Here is a 14,360-nt window from a genome sequence, read left to right on the forward strand (position 1 = left end):
CTTTGACAAATGAAAACAAGATTACAAAATCGTGTCCCTCATGACCTCTACTGGAAATGAAGCTGTTGACTGTGTTAATGCATTAGAAGAATCGTGACCACAATCTAGCCTCAGAACTGTGGCTCAGTGCCACAACTGCCCTTGGCGTTTTGGAGAACTTGCTAAATTGCTCTCTGCCTCAGTTCCCCACTTGTAAAACCAGGTTAGTTGCATTTCTTCAACTTCCGTGGGTACTGAAAGTTTGGATGTTGTCATGCTGGAAGCTCTGTAAGTATTTGCGAGTGGTGGTTTCTGTGTTGCAATGTTCTGACATAAGAGTGTCCGAACGTCTGTCTTGCTCATTGCCTGGTCTCTCAGCTGCAGACGTCTGGGAAGCGGATGTGAGAACAGGGCAGGCATGGAGTGATGCTTTCCCAGAAGACTTCCTTAGCCTTCAGTGGTTTAATGTTCTGGATAGTCCTGGGCTAGGACTGATAGTTTTCGGTTTAATAGGCATTGCTGAAGCTTTCTTCCATAGACAACCTGAAGTCATACGCTGTTGTTGATCCTCTTGTTTTTCGGAAAAGTACAATGAAGTGAGTTGTTCCACATGGCGAGAATATGGAAGATTATTAGGCATCAATAGGTATTTGTGTGTGGAGTTTATTTGTGGGCTGGTTGTGGTTGATTATAATTCAAGTTATTAAATTTTTATTTAATGTCCGTGTTTATAAGCAGTTAGTAGTGTGATAGTTCTTGACGTCATTCAAACACATGGTCAGATTTATGGCCTGTTTATGCCACTGGAGGACCCGGTCCCATCGAGTGATACCTTTCAGCTTGTACTCCTGTCTGAGTAGCAGAGCATGTGGGACAGCAGCTTTTGCTGGACTGCTGCTGCTCTCCTCCTGTGGACCAGCAAGAAATGCTGAAGGCTGGTTTTTTACTTTCAGCAATTCACTGCTACATAACAGTTTGAAGTAGTGCAGTGCAGAAAGCAATTTGTGCCAGGTGTGAAGGTGAAATGAGTATGTTTTCTACTTCTCTTCAAATTCCAGAGTACAGATGAAATATCTGAATCCCAGGTCTTGCCATTTTGTCTGGCCATGGCCAGCTCATGTGTAAATATGGAGAAAGTTGCAACTAGGTGCTCAAAGGTTCTGGAGTCTTTGGGACACAGTCACTTACAAACAGTTATTTGCCGGGGTCTGCCTTTGTTCTCCAAAAGGAGAGGCAGCAGGAGCTCCGTAAACTTACCATCAGCAGGTTTTGATTGTGGGTGGTGCAGGAACCAACTGTTTCTAGGAAGGCGTAGAATTGGATAGAAAATATCGTTGTCCAGCTGGGTGGCTTTGCCCTGCATGGAGTACCAGTAGGTCAGTCAGTAGATCCTGTTCCTTGTTTTCAGAAGCGGGTACTAATATGAAGAGGTAACCAATGTAAAGCAGGAACATAGAAAGATGCTTGTGAAGTGTTTAGCAAGGGATGAACTGGACTTTATGCAAATTACTTGGTTGAACAGGTTAAGGAAGTGAAATAGTTTTGTATGGGAGGACACTGCATGCTGAGTGAAGGAGCAATTTGGAAGAAAGTTAGAATATTATTATGGAAGCAGTGGACAAGAAAGATGTAGCTGGTGGGACACTGCTAAAATATGGGTGTAGGTATGTTTCAGGTGCATTAAATACCAAACTTATGCATCACAGTGAAGAATTAAGGCTAAGTTTACAATGGAAGATTCTAAGCTGCTGTTCTGAGCTGATCATTTAAATGCTTGGGAAGGTGCTGTCTCCTGATTGCCTGCAGACTCTTCCTCTGTTGGGGTGATATGGCATGATTCACTGCCTGGTTGGGGCTGACCAAAAGCAAAGGCAAAGGAAAGTAAAAGTATGCTTATACTGTGAACTTGCTTTCTTGTGTAGGCCATTTCTTGGTGTGTTACATTAGTGTGATTGTATCCAGTGATCTGGGGGATATAAACTCGGACAGAAAGCCTCTCTTACTTCATTTCATTGGGAAACTAGCAAAACCTTGTAGCATAAAGCCTGGCAGCAAGGTTGCTTCTCTCAGCTGTATAGAATAGACTTAGCAAATCAGGAAGGTAAGTATGCTGCAATCGTTGAGCAAAACGATCATAAATTAGTCTTTAATAATTCCCTGCTTTCTAAATGAGCAAGATCTTTCATGAAGATTTGTAATACTAAAAGAAAAACAGTAACATCTTGGTTTGCTGTTTCTGGGGTAAAGGTGTAAGAGAAAAAGCCCCTACTTTAGCCTGTCATAATGAATGCTTTACTTATTTCTAATACGATATTTTCTCATAAGAATCACAGAAATGAGGACTGTTGTATTCTTTCTTGAATGTACACTATTTTCTTATAAATGGAAGATGAATTTTATACTTTAGTGGTATGCCCCTTCTTTCTTGCATATGGACTTCCTAAATGTTATAAAGACACTGAAATGTCCATGGCATATTCCACTCATTTATACTACATGTTTGTGTAATATGGTGTAGGAATAAAAAAGCATCTGAAAAACCCTAGTTATTTTCTTTTTTGTAGCTGTAATGATCACAGCAACAGCCAGCAAAGTCTGCAGCAAAAAGAGTAAAGAAGTGTCTAGCCTTTGGACTGTACCTTCACCACAGAGAAGAGCTGATTTTTGTGGCTTGTTCCTGGGGTTCAGTAAGTCTGGGTTATTTTGATCTGGTAGGAGGAACAAATTCCTAAGTCAAGGAATGTTCTCTTACAAGCTTCCTTTCTAATGATCTCTATTACTCTGTGTGTGTGTCTGTGTGCTAATTAGCTGCTGAGACTGAAATGCATTGGAATACCTGAGTCTGCTCTATAAAACATAGTTCATAAATGCATTCACTTAGGAGGGAGATCTGAGACCAGTGGCAAAACAAGATATTTGCTGGTTGATAAATGTATTTCAATTCTGAGTCTAACTTGTGGCTATGTTGTTCTTGTGTGATTTGGAATTTCCTTCAATCATATGTATGGCTGCTTCAAATGAACAAACACGCTCCTCCCAACAGATACTTAGAGGTAGAACTTGATCTTCCAGGCTTATTGTTCTCTTTGCTCAAGAAATCATATTTTAAAAATGCTTCTCCAAGAAATACTATTTGTCTTTGTAAGAGTTTATATAAATAGTTCTATATTTACTGGCATGTGCTTAGTCCTGTGTATCTCAGGTGAGCAGTGCCTATATTTTAGTGTCCAAAACTTTTAGCACAAAGGCTTGTTTTCAACAGGGTTTTTTGGAGTCCTCATTCCTCCTTTGTATCATACACAGAAGGTGAGGAATTATTAAGGAACCTGTTTCAAAAGTGTATTTTTAATTTAAAAGCACTCTGGAATTGCTTGTATTTTCAAAGAAGACAAGGAAATAATCATCGGTGTCTTAGCTGGGATGTGAGTTAACATTTGCACCAGCTATAGATTTTTTTTTTTTTTTTTTTCAGTTAGCAGTCCCTTAGAAAGCCCATTCCCCAGCTTTTGTCAATGTGCTGTAGAAGAAGAGCAAATAGATTGGAAATACTCTGCAGCTCAGGCTCCTGGGAAAATGTAACAGGTGTTACAGCTCAGCTGGGTATGAGCTTTATGAAAAAGACCCTCTCAGACTTTACCCATAGAATTCCCTTTCCTAGCCAGAGCTTCAAGTAGGAAGAAACTAATGACTTCATTACCATCTCAATTCTGGGAAATGCTTGGTCCAGACCTGAATCATTAAAGGAAAGGTATAGCACTCTGTGTGACCTTACAAGATCAAAATGTTATTTAGAGCAATTCCATTAGTCAAGGCTATAAACCTGAAAGAACACACCCTTTTGCGTTGGCTTTTAGGCCGTAAAATGTGTGTGTGTGTCATGAGGAGGGGGGCAGGAGGTGGAGGCTGGGCGGGGGGGAAGAAAAAACATATTCTGCACTCATTGTGCAGCACAATTTCCTATGCTTTCTTTGAAAAGCCTCCACTTCCAGCACTTCTTCCCTTCACCCTCTGTTGTGACACGTTGAATGGCTCTTGTCATTCTCGCCCTTCTAGGGGTTTCTAATTGGGGATGATACTGAAGCCAAGAATGATGTCAAAATTTTGAGCCATACAAAATGAAATATATTTCTTTGATGCTGTAGTAATTAAAGGCAACTTTATTTATTGCATGTTCTGCCAGCTTAAAAATAAGAAAAGATTAAGAGAACAGCATGACATGCAGCAGACTGACTTTGGGGTTGTTTTCCTGGTCTCAGTTACTGCTTTTGCAGTTACAAGGTAGAGAAACCTCACTTGGTGGAACTAGGTTTCTGCTAGCAGTCTGGAGTTTCTTTACATAGTGATAACGCTGGATTTGAAACAGTGGCCCAACATTCTTTCAGCAGAACAAAATGTTCACTTTTTGGATGATTTTAATGGACTTGGTCAATAAGGAAAAACTGAATGTGTCTTTCCACACAAGCTGCCGTGAAGTCTTTTCTCTTCCTACACAAACGTACCTCCACTGGTAAAGGTGGGAATTAAACAAAAAGAAATGTTATGCCTACTTCAGGAAAAGATTTGCCAAAAGGGAATAAGGGCATGGTGCAGTGTTTTTTTTAGAAGTTTTGAAGCCTTTGTGATATGTAGGTGTCTGCAATGCCTGAAGCTTGTGTCCAGTGGGAAACCATGTACGGCTTGTGCACAAGGCCGGTAATGTGAGTCTGTTAGTCTGACACTAATAGGCATATGAAGAATGCTTATTTTGGTGGACTTGTGTTTGTGTTGGTATTTCTTGAAAGTGAAGTCTTTAAAAAGCAAGACTTAACTTTATCCAGATGCATCTGAGGTTGTCGCAGTGGTTACCAAAGCAGTCTGACCTCTTCCCCGAGGTATTCTTGCCTTGTAGCACTCCATTTCTACAGTGAAATTTTTACAACCCTTTACCACGGTTGTTTTGTTGTAACTCTCCATTCTTGAACAGGTAAAATTGGAAATTGGAAGCTGGAGATTGATACTGGCGTTTGAGATGAGGTCTTGCTGATTTTTTTTTTTTTATGAATACATCCTAGGATTTCCTGTCCTGCTTGCTGCACTGTGGCATTGGTTGCTCATTGTCATCCAACAATCACCTGTTTTTCCTAGGTTCTCTTCGTTGTCCTTTTGTAGTGATAAAGCCGTACTCTCAGAATGGCATTAGGTCTTAAATGTATGACCTTGCATTTCATACTATTGCATTTCAGTTCTATTCGATCCCTTCAGTCCTCAGTGGATCCCATTTAGTCCAACCCAATGATCCCGTGAGCAAATAGAACAGACAGCTCTTACTTCCCATGAGAGTACCGTGTGTGGTGTTTTCATGCTTTCTTTAGGCCACAGTTCCTAGGCAGTTAAGTTGGCAAACACTGTACACTTGCTAATGACAGCTTTGATATAAGGAAATAGGTCTTTGAGCCTGAGCCTTCTGCAGCAGGTCTGAGCAGTACTAAGTTACATAGGTTAGGTTAACCTGGGTATAGGAGAGGTATAGTCGCATTGGCAGGATGATATTTTCCGAGCTATTACCTACTATGATGCTGCATTTTGATACTCAGGTATAGCCTTAGTGTGTATGCCTTTTTAGTTTGGCTTTACTTACAAGCTCCTCTCGTTCTGTAAATATGATTCAGTGTTATATGTCTTGGGTTACTGTGGTGGGTGGCAGGCTGTTGTGTGGAGTTCTGAGAGAAGGATGAGAAGGCATACGAGCCAACATCTGTCTTCTCCCCGAAATACGCTGACGTGACAGCTTCTTGGACTAAAATGCACACTTCTGGTAGAAGTCTTCTGACAGGAAAAGCAAACAGTTTTGTCACTTAAAACTAGCACAAGACAAAACCCCCTCTCAATATTGGTCTATAATATTGTTTGTTTTCTGAACAAAGTAGGTGGGTTATTGTGCGCATGTGCTGAATAGACTCTGTGCTGCTGTTTGCAACCCAGTTCAAAAATTCTCTTGCTTAGTTTGGCTTTTAAAACCCAGAAGTACTCTTAGAAGATCCATACTGCAAAGGTTTACTGTTTAGAGCACAGCTGAGCCAAAACATTCAAGGTGGAAGAGAATTAGAAAATTGCCAAGTACCTATTAAGAAGAAAATACTGGTAAAGCCTCAATTATGGAACATCTATTGGCACCTCTGTGCTAGTTTGTACTTCACAGTGCCCTTTATTCAGACACCTGGGAGGACTATTCTAACAGGAATTACTTAACCCTCTTGGTGCCTCTGTGTAGCAGAACAGTTCTTCAGGTAGGTCAAGCCCAGATGCTCTCATCCAGGCATTTTCCAGTGAATCAATTTTGTGTACCTAAATAAAAGGAACTTGCTCTTCTGAAGCTTTGTTGTAGTTGTATATTTTGAATATGTCCATTTTGTGTGGCCTTGTCGTGCTGAGTCCATTTTGCAGATGATGTGCTGTGCAGGTGGAGGTGAAGTTTTATTTTTTGTGGTGACGGTGTTTTGACAAGATGACTGTAGACCTAATTTAACCAAAAAGAGGGCTAGTATCAATATCTTTTCTGGATGGGTGATAGCTGAGGGTGATGTAAAAAAAAAAAAAATCATCAGTAATTCTGATCTGCATTCTAGAAAGTGATTTCTTTTGTGAGAGTCTTATCTAAAATTGCATCTTCACAGAACCACAGAATGTTAGAGGTTAGAAGGGGCCTCTGTGGGTCTAGTCCAACCCCCCTGCTGAAGCAGGGTTGCCTACAGCAGGCAGCACAGGACCTTGTCCAGGCAGGTCTTGAATATCTCCAGAGAAGGAGACTCCATAACCTCCCTGGGCAGCCTGTTCCAGTGCTCCGTCACCCTCAGAGGGAAGAAGTTCTTCCTCATGTTCAGACAGAACTTCCTCTGCTGCAGTTTGTGCCCGTTGCCGCTTGTCCTGTCGCTGGGCACCACTGAAAAGAGTCTGGCCCCAATCTTGTAATTAAACAGCCCAACACAATATCTCAGGCGTGATTGGGAGATTCATCACCCAGTCTTTATATTTCTAAACAATTTCTGACACTATTTTCTGGCTCCCTTGTGGAGTCCGCTCCCTGACCCATGTGTAGTGCTTAGAGGCTGCACGCTTACCTGGCCTACTGTTCAGTAGCTGCTCAGTGACCAGTGTGCTTTGCACAGATGTAATCAACAAGACAGGCTGTTTGTTAATTGTCATCCTGGATTTGATTATGCCTATTTAAAGAACTTTTCTGCTGATATGGATATATGTGTTGCTGATTCTCTTGCTCTGCTTGTTTGGAGCTCACACATTCTTCATGTGGTTTCTCAAAAATCAGGTGAACGCACCATTCTCTTGTTCTAGGTGTTGCGTGTTAAAAGGATTGGTACAGGGTGTCTCATACCATATCACTGCTTGAAAGACCTAGAGTGTCTTCATAAAAGGCTAGTGTTAGAGTGCTTTAAAGGATTAGTTTTGCATTTCAGTATTGGTGTGAAGTCAGAACTTGCCCAATAGCTTCTTTTTACATTTGTGAAGAGAAGACAGCAGCCTTTTCTTTAGCAGTATATTGTAATGTGTATTAAAAAAAAAAAAAAAAGATAAAAAAAAACTAACAGCCCCAGTTAGGAGAGTCTAAGTATTGACAGTGTTTTCTCATCAGGAGAAATTTATGTATCTGAGTGTAGGATCGTTAAAGTAGCCATTCTCCCTTCACCTGATGGTGCTTGCAGTTTGTATTTCCTGACACCAGAAGTTCACTGTATTTAATAAGCAACTTCCTATTGCATTAGCAAATTTCCATCTGGTTGGAAAGGTACCTGATTCTATTACTATATTTGTCTTCACGGCTATGATGCAAACCGTAATTTGCTTATAGCTTTGTAAATATGGCTAATGCAATATGTACTTCATATTACCCACAAAAAGGTTTTGCTTTGTGCAGGGTACTTCGGAGTTTATGAATGAACAGAGAACATGAACAGAGAGAGAAGATAGCTGCTGCTTCTATAAGCCTAGCGATGTCCTGAAACTTCATGGAGGCATTAGAAGGAAGATTAGGGGAAAGGGGAAAAAGAGGAAATAAAATTACGGTCTGAAACTGTCAATGCTCTTTGTGTGTGAGAGAGGGGCAGTACCTAGACCTTACATATGAGCAGGAATTTGGAGAGGTTATCTGCTCTTTGGAAAAGCAGAGAATGCATGGGATGATAGGATGTCTCCTGGAATCGTACTCTGTTACAGCTTGGCGACACAGTCTAAAAAGTAGAAACCTGTAGTTAGTAGCATCTGATTTGAAGCTTTAGAAAGGGCTGAGGAGAAACTGTAGAGTGAAACGTTAATAAGAAAGGGGTTTTATCACCTGAGTTTTAGTATGCTCCAAGAAGCCTCAGCATACAAATAATCTTTGGGAATTCTACTACTCATGAGATAATATGCACAGCATTGCTCCATGTCTATTTTAGACATTTTCAGAGGAGGAGTGGATGGCTTTACTGACTTGCCTATTGTCACATAAGAAGTCTGCAGCAGACAGGGATAATAATCCAGGAGTTCAGAGCTGGCTTCCTGAGACACTTACCATACAATCCCTTGGGAAGTGCTGTACGGAAACATTCCTGCTCCAAAGAGCATATAGACTAAATGTGAGGAGAAGGGGGTGAAATGCCTTGCCCAAAAAAAAAGGAAAGTCAGTAGCAGAGTTTGGGTTTTTTTGTTTGTTTTTTAAGAAACAAATGAAAAACCCAAACAAACAAAAAAGAAAACAGAATACTTGGGTGTGCATCGGTACTTAGTCTTCTGGTGGTAAATGCATGATAGCACAGGGTATTGCAATACAGTAGCCCAGCAGTAGGAGGGTGGGAAGGGTAGGAGGCCTTCCTTGTGAAGGCCATCCCACTGCCTTACTGCTGCTTTCAGCTCTTCCCATAGCTGACCTTGTTGTCACTGCAGAGCCGCAGGTTACCCAGTACTGACAGCAATGGAACCGCTCTAGGGGACTCAAGCATACTGATTTCCAAATGGCATCTCCCAGTTTGACACCGCCAGGAGATGTGTGTATCTCTTGCCACCTTACCTACAGTTTTGAATGGCACTCAGGTAGCACCATTTTACAAAGTAGTTGTCACATTGCTTGTGCTGACATCACACCTTTCTATTCCAAGTCAGTACCTGGCTGTTCTTAAATGTGATACGCAGGAAACAAAGCAGACCAAGCTATATGAAATTATGTTGGCCATTGCTATCAACAGATAATGCGGGGTTAGCTTGTGGCTTCCCCAGTGTATGGAAAGACCACAGAAATGCTGATAAATTATTTGCTGTGTGTTTTGCCACCACAAATTAGTGCATTGATGAGGCATTTTGCAAAAGCGCTGTTTGTCTTACTGAAGATGTGCAAGTATATTTACCAATGAGTACTAATGAAGTGTGCTTGTGAAGGAAATGAAACCTCAAGTGTGTGTAATTACGTCCCCTTCCTTCTCTCATAGCTGCCAAGAGCTTGATAACAAGAGTCTCTCACCTATAACAGCAAGAGGGATTCTGTCTGTTGTCTGCCATTTACTCTGTGCGTTAAGAACCCTGTAAGAACCCTGTCTGTAAAAGATGATGGATGTCAGGCTTAAATTCAGAAATGCATCCATGTTGTTTTCAGAAATGTGTGAGTTTAAAGATACTAAGTCCTATTGGGTGTCTCATGCCACACTGAGCGTCTGGCATCAAGCATGGCTACCAATTTCATCTGGAAGCTCTAAATATGTTCCAAAGTCCATTGTTAACATCATTCTTAATTGGGACCTATGCAAGACTATCATACTGTGGTTGCTTAAAAGGGGGACCGCAAAAGAAGTGTATGATAGGGTCACTCATCCTCTCTGGGAACTGAATGTCTGTTTTGGGTGTCAAGATAAAGAGCTTGGAGCCTAACTTGAGGCAGTAATGTTTGACAGTTTTGACTGGACTTTCCTTGTTTCATCGGATGTTTCACGGAATAGCCTAACTCTATACACTAATGAAATCCTGAAAGATGTCCCATTACAACTGTGCAATATACTGCGAAAGAAAATGAAGCGCTACATGGGAAAGCATGTGATGTGAGATTTCAGAATTTGTCTGAATAGCTGCATATGTTGGCTGCATAATAAAAAGAAATCAGTCCTGGAAATGGAGTAATGTTCTTTGACTGTTTATTAGCAAGTATATATTATATCAAGGGTATAGTCATGCAGTAAAAATCAATGATCTCTATAAAAGAACTGTGCAGATAGTCTTTCTTTCCTGGTGAGGGCAGGTTTTCTTCCCCCAAGGCAGGTGACCCTTCTCTTGCTTTTGGGAAAAAGAGGGTGAGACAGTTTTGAAAATCAGTCAACTTTAAGCCTGTTGCAGATTCAGGTTTCAAACATGCATACCTCTGTGTGCTCAGCATCAGTGTTTATCGAAGTGTGCTTGTGTTCAACTATCTTATTAAAAATTTTATTCTTCTGTGTTTATGTTAACTGCCACTAGTTATCTCTTGTATCTAAACTACTCCTGGATGTGGAGAGAGATGGAGAATGGAGTGGTTAACTACCAGAGGCACAGCTCACTGCCACAGGGGAGGCCAGTCTCTGTCCAAAGCTGTACGGTAGTGGGTTTGGTAAGAAGCCTGGTGGGCACAGAGAGGACACTATGAAGTGACTATGGTGCTCACTGCCAGAGCTGCTGCAGAAGCATCTGTTTTTGGAGCCAATGACCTTGCTTTTTGGGCAGTGACCATAGTGTCTGTATGTATGTAGCCATGGGTTCATTCGAATACATCCAATGAAATAATACTCTGCTGTATTTGGTGCAGGAGCTAAAGAATTTCCATTTTGCCTGGAACTGGACACCAACAAACACAACAAGGGCTTTATTAATGCCAAGGCATGCAGTGAACTGCCAGCAGCTTGATCTGGAACTGGCAAGAACCATCAGAAACGGAGTCAGGAAGAAATGGGAATTGAGAACATATGACAAGAAGTGAGTTATTAGCTTTCTCCTTCTTGGGCTTGTGATGGTTTAACAGTTTGGGAACGAAAACCTCAACCGTTCAGCTGATAAATATTGAATTAATTATAACTTGTTCTATGGTATTGGAAAAAATGGATAGTACTTGTTAGATTTTTTGGAACGTTTACCTCTTCAGAGGCATTGCTAGGATTTGTGTCTGAGAGAACCGGACCTTTTGTGTAGAAAAGAAATTTCATGTCATCCCCATAAACTCTGAAGCTCAGGTGTATCAGAATTATGTATTGGTATATGGTAGGTCCCAACTGTTATGATATGCATTTTTTGCCTCCCTCCCTCTCCTGCTTTCCCTGGCAATAGGTAGGAGAAGCCTGAATGAGACAGAGCTGACTTTACATCTATGCCCTATCCAGGAAAATGGAGGGTCTGCAGCTGATAGAGAGTACAACTGAAAAAACAGTAGCTTGAGTGCATTTATATGGCTTAGTACAGGCAATGCTTAATCTGTATAAATGCAAACTATGTTTCTGCATTCTGATATTACTCTCAGAATAAAATAAATACAGAAAATCAGGGTTTAAATATAATTGCTTATAAATTGTAAAATTTGCTGCTAGACTAATGTATGCAGTAAAAATTGTTAAAAGTGTTCTGCTCTGCTCCACAGCAAAGAAGAGTTTGGAGCTTGTTATGCACCCCCTTCAACGTGCCAGTAGGAAAAACATATATGGTGATTAAATCAATGTTGTTTTTTCCATTTTGTTGTTCTATTTATTGGGAGGGAGGCAAGGAAATAGTTTACTTTTTAGTAAACAAAGAGGAGAACTTGTCCCAGGGCCCAGTGAATAAGTCTACATTTTTGTTTCGGATACATGGTTCTTAGTTTTCCTCACATCTGCCCACCCTCCTGATGAGTGAAGTTTTGTGGGAGGCTGTAAGTGCACAACCTGTGCTTGTACAGATGAAAGCAAGGCTTGGTCTTACCTGCTTTTTGAATCTTGTTTGACCTCTCTAATTAAGAATGCAGTGAGTTTAAAGCCCATCATATAGCTTGGCCTGTATGGAATTAGTTTCACTTTGTGTACTCAAACACAAAGGTGATGCTTGTGAATGCAGGCCTACCGCTTTGGTGAGTCTTGATTTCCTCTTGGGCTTAACTCAGATTTACATTTACAAGGATTCCTGGTAGTTTTGGGAAATTTCTGTGGAGTCCTCCTGGTAGTTAGATCTCTTGCTTGGTACTGTGCAGCCCGGGAATGAAACATGACAATTACTCTAATCCACAGTAAAATGGGCAAGTAGTATTTCCTAATTATTCTCCCTCTAGAAATTGGAATCTTTACTCAAATGGAATCCTGAATGTTTATATGAAGTAGAAGATATCAAAGGAATTCAGTCTATTTCTCATGTTCTCTGTTACCAAGATGCAGTGAATCTCACTTGCTGGTTCAACCAACAGTTTGCTCCTGATACCAAACAGGAAATGTGATGAGAATGTTGATCCATTGCTCTGCGAGGAATCAGAGGGAAAGTAGATAGAAACCAGTGGCAGTAACACAGCTAACACAAACTCTGTTGTTCTGGCTGGTGATAATCTGGTAGTCCTAGCTTAGTTTTCTTCCAGTACAATTAATTATTTTTGTTTATTTTTGTTATGAGAAAGTGTGTTGTGATAACTTCCTTTAGCAGCTCAGAATGTAACACCAAACTCTCTGCTGGCATGACTTCAAGAGCAGAGTTGTGCCAGCAGATAATTTGGCCTAGATTATTTTGAAGAAGGTTGTCAGTCTTGTTTTTGCCTATTACATGCTTAATGCGGTAATATCAAATATTTATTCTACCGATTACCACTTTAGCTCCAAACAGACTCAGTGGAGTAATCTCTTGATCTGTGCAGTGACAGAGACAGACCCCCTTATAGAGCTGTTTGAAAACGAGAATGATTCCTCTTGTGGAAATTTTAATTTAAACCCCATTGCTAGAAATTTCAAAACTGGGTGTTTCGTGCAGTTATTGTCCTACTTGCCCTTGCTGAAATACTTGATGAAATTCCCTCATCATAAACCTGGGACTGAAATCCATGGCTCTTTTTTTTTTTTTCCCCTTTTTTCTTTTTTTTGATATAATTATGCTCACTTACCTGTATACATATGCACGTATGAGTATGCGTGTGCACGCGTATGCAGTCAAATACTCCTCTTAGCTTCAGAAGGGTGAAAGAGGAATCATTAACATCCCATTAGCTGCAAGGGTTCACACACAGGGTCTATAAAGAAATCTGGCTTTGGGTTCCAGAACGTGTTGAGAGAAAAACATAATAAAACGTAGGTGCTGCTTACATCACTCACTGGCTCGCTGATGTATTTGTGTCCCTGTTCGCTGCCCCCTGCCTACAACCTCTTACATGTCCTTGGAACACAGACTCTCCTCCCCTATAGGAAGTCTCATTCATTCATGTTTTGAAGGAATTTCTTAATTCTCTTTCAGCAAGATTACCACCATCCGTGCCCCTTTTCCTTCTCTCTGCCTTTGCCAGAGAGAGAGAGGAGCAGGGCCTGCCCAGATGGTTGAGGACCAAAAAGAAGGAACATTTTCTCATGCTTTTAAAAAGACCACTTTCTTTCCTGCCTAATATTTAGCTCCTTCAAATGCAAATGGAGAGGTTTCACTCCAAGGTTAGCATAACAATTATGGGAAAGCTTTAAATCTGAAGCATTTGTTTACACGATGAAAGGAGTCCACAGTCCAAAAGCTCTGAGGCCAGGGCTTTTCAGTAGCTATTTTCTGACTAAGTAGTGAACTGCAAGTCAATTTTAAACCACAAAGAAAACCAATTTATATCAGTGTGTAAGCTAATTTTGGAGGGAGTTCTACATTATAAACGATGGTGTTTTTTTTTTAAAGTGACTGTTACTGAAATAAACTCCTGATTTACCCCTCCCCCAATCCTTTGCATCTTGCTGTTTAATGAGCACCCAGGTGTCTTGGATGCTATTGACTGTTCCCCAGTGCCCTCAAAAGGGATGTGCAGGATCTGGAGAATCCGTTTCAATAATACCCAGGTGGGTGGTTGTCCAAAATCTTTTACTGATGCTCAGGAGCAAATTCTAGGTGGGCAGAACTCCCATCAAATTCCTGTTTTTCTTGCTTCCCCGGTTGCTCGCTCTGAGCGCAAACTGTTCTCTGTGAACTTTTCATTGGTAAAATGCTCTGGAGTGGCAACTCTTGGGATTCAGTCGTCCCGTGGAACTTGTAACACACTTCTGTTACGAGCAGATCCATATTTCTCCATTGCTATTCTTTTAGTATGCCACAATCCTGAAACTATATTAATGCTGCAGAGTACTACTGGACAACTAGGTGTTTCCATTTCTTTTGTTGATTAGAACCTTCCCCAAAAAGCCTCTTTTGTCGCTGTTCACACTGACATT

The sequence above is a fragment of the Opisthocomus hoazin genome, chromosome 3 (genome assembly GCF_030867145.1).
Source record: "Opisthocomus hoazin isolate bOpiHoa1 chromosome 3, bOpiHoa1.hap1, whole genome shotgun sequence".
Classification (NCBI taxonomy): Eukaryota; Metazoa; Chordata; class Aves; order Opisthocomiformes; family Opisthocomidae; genus Opisthocomus; species Opisthocomus hoazin.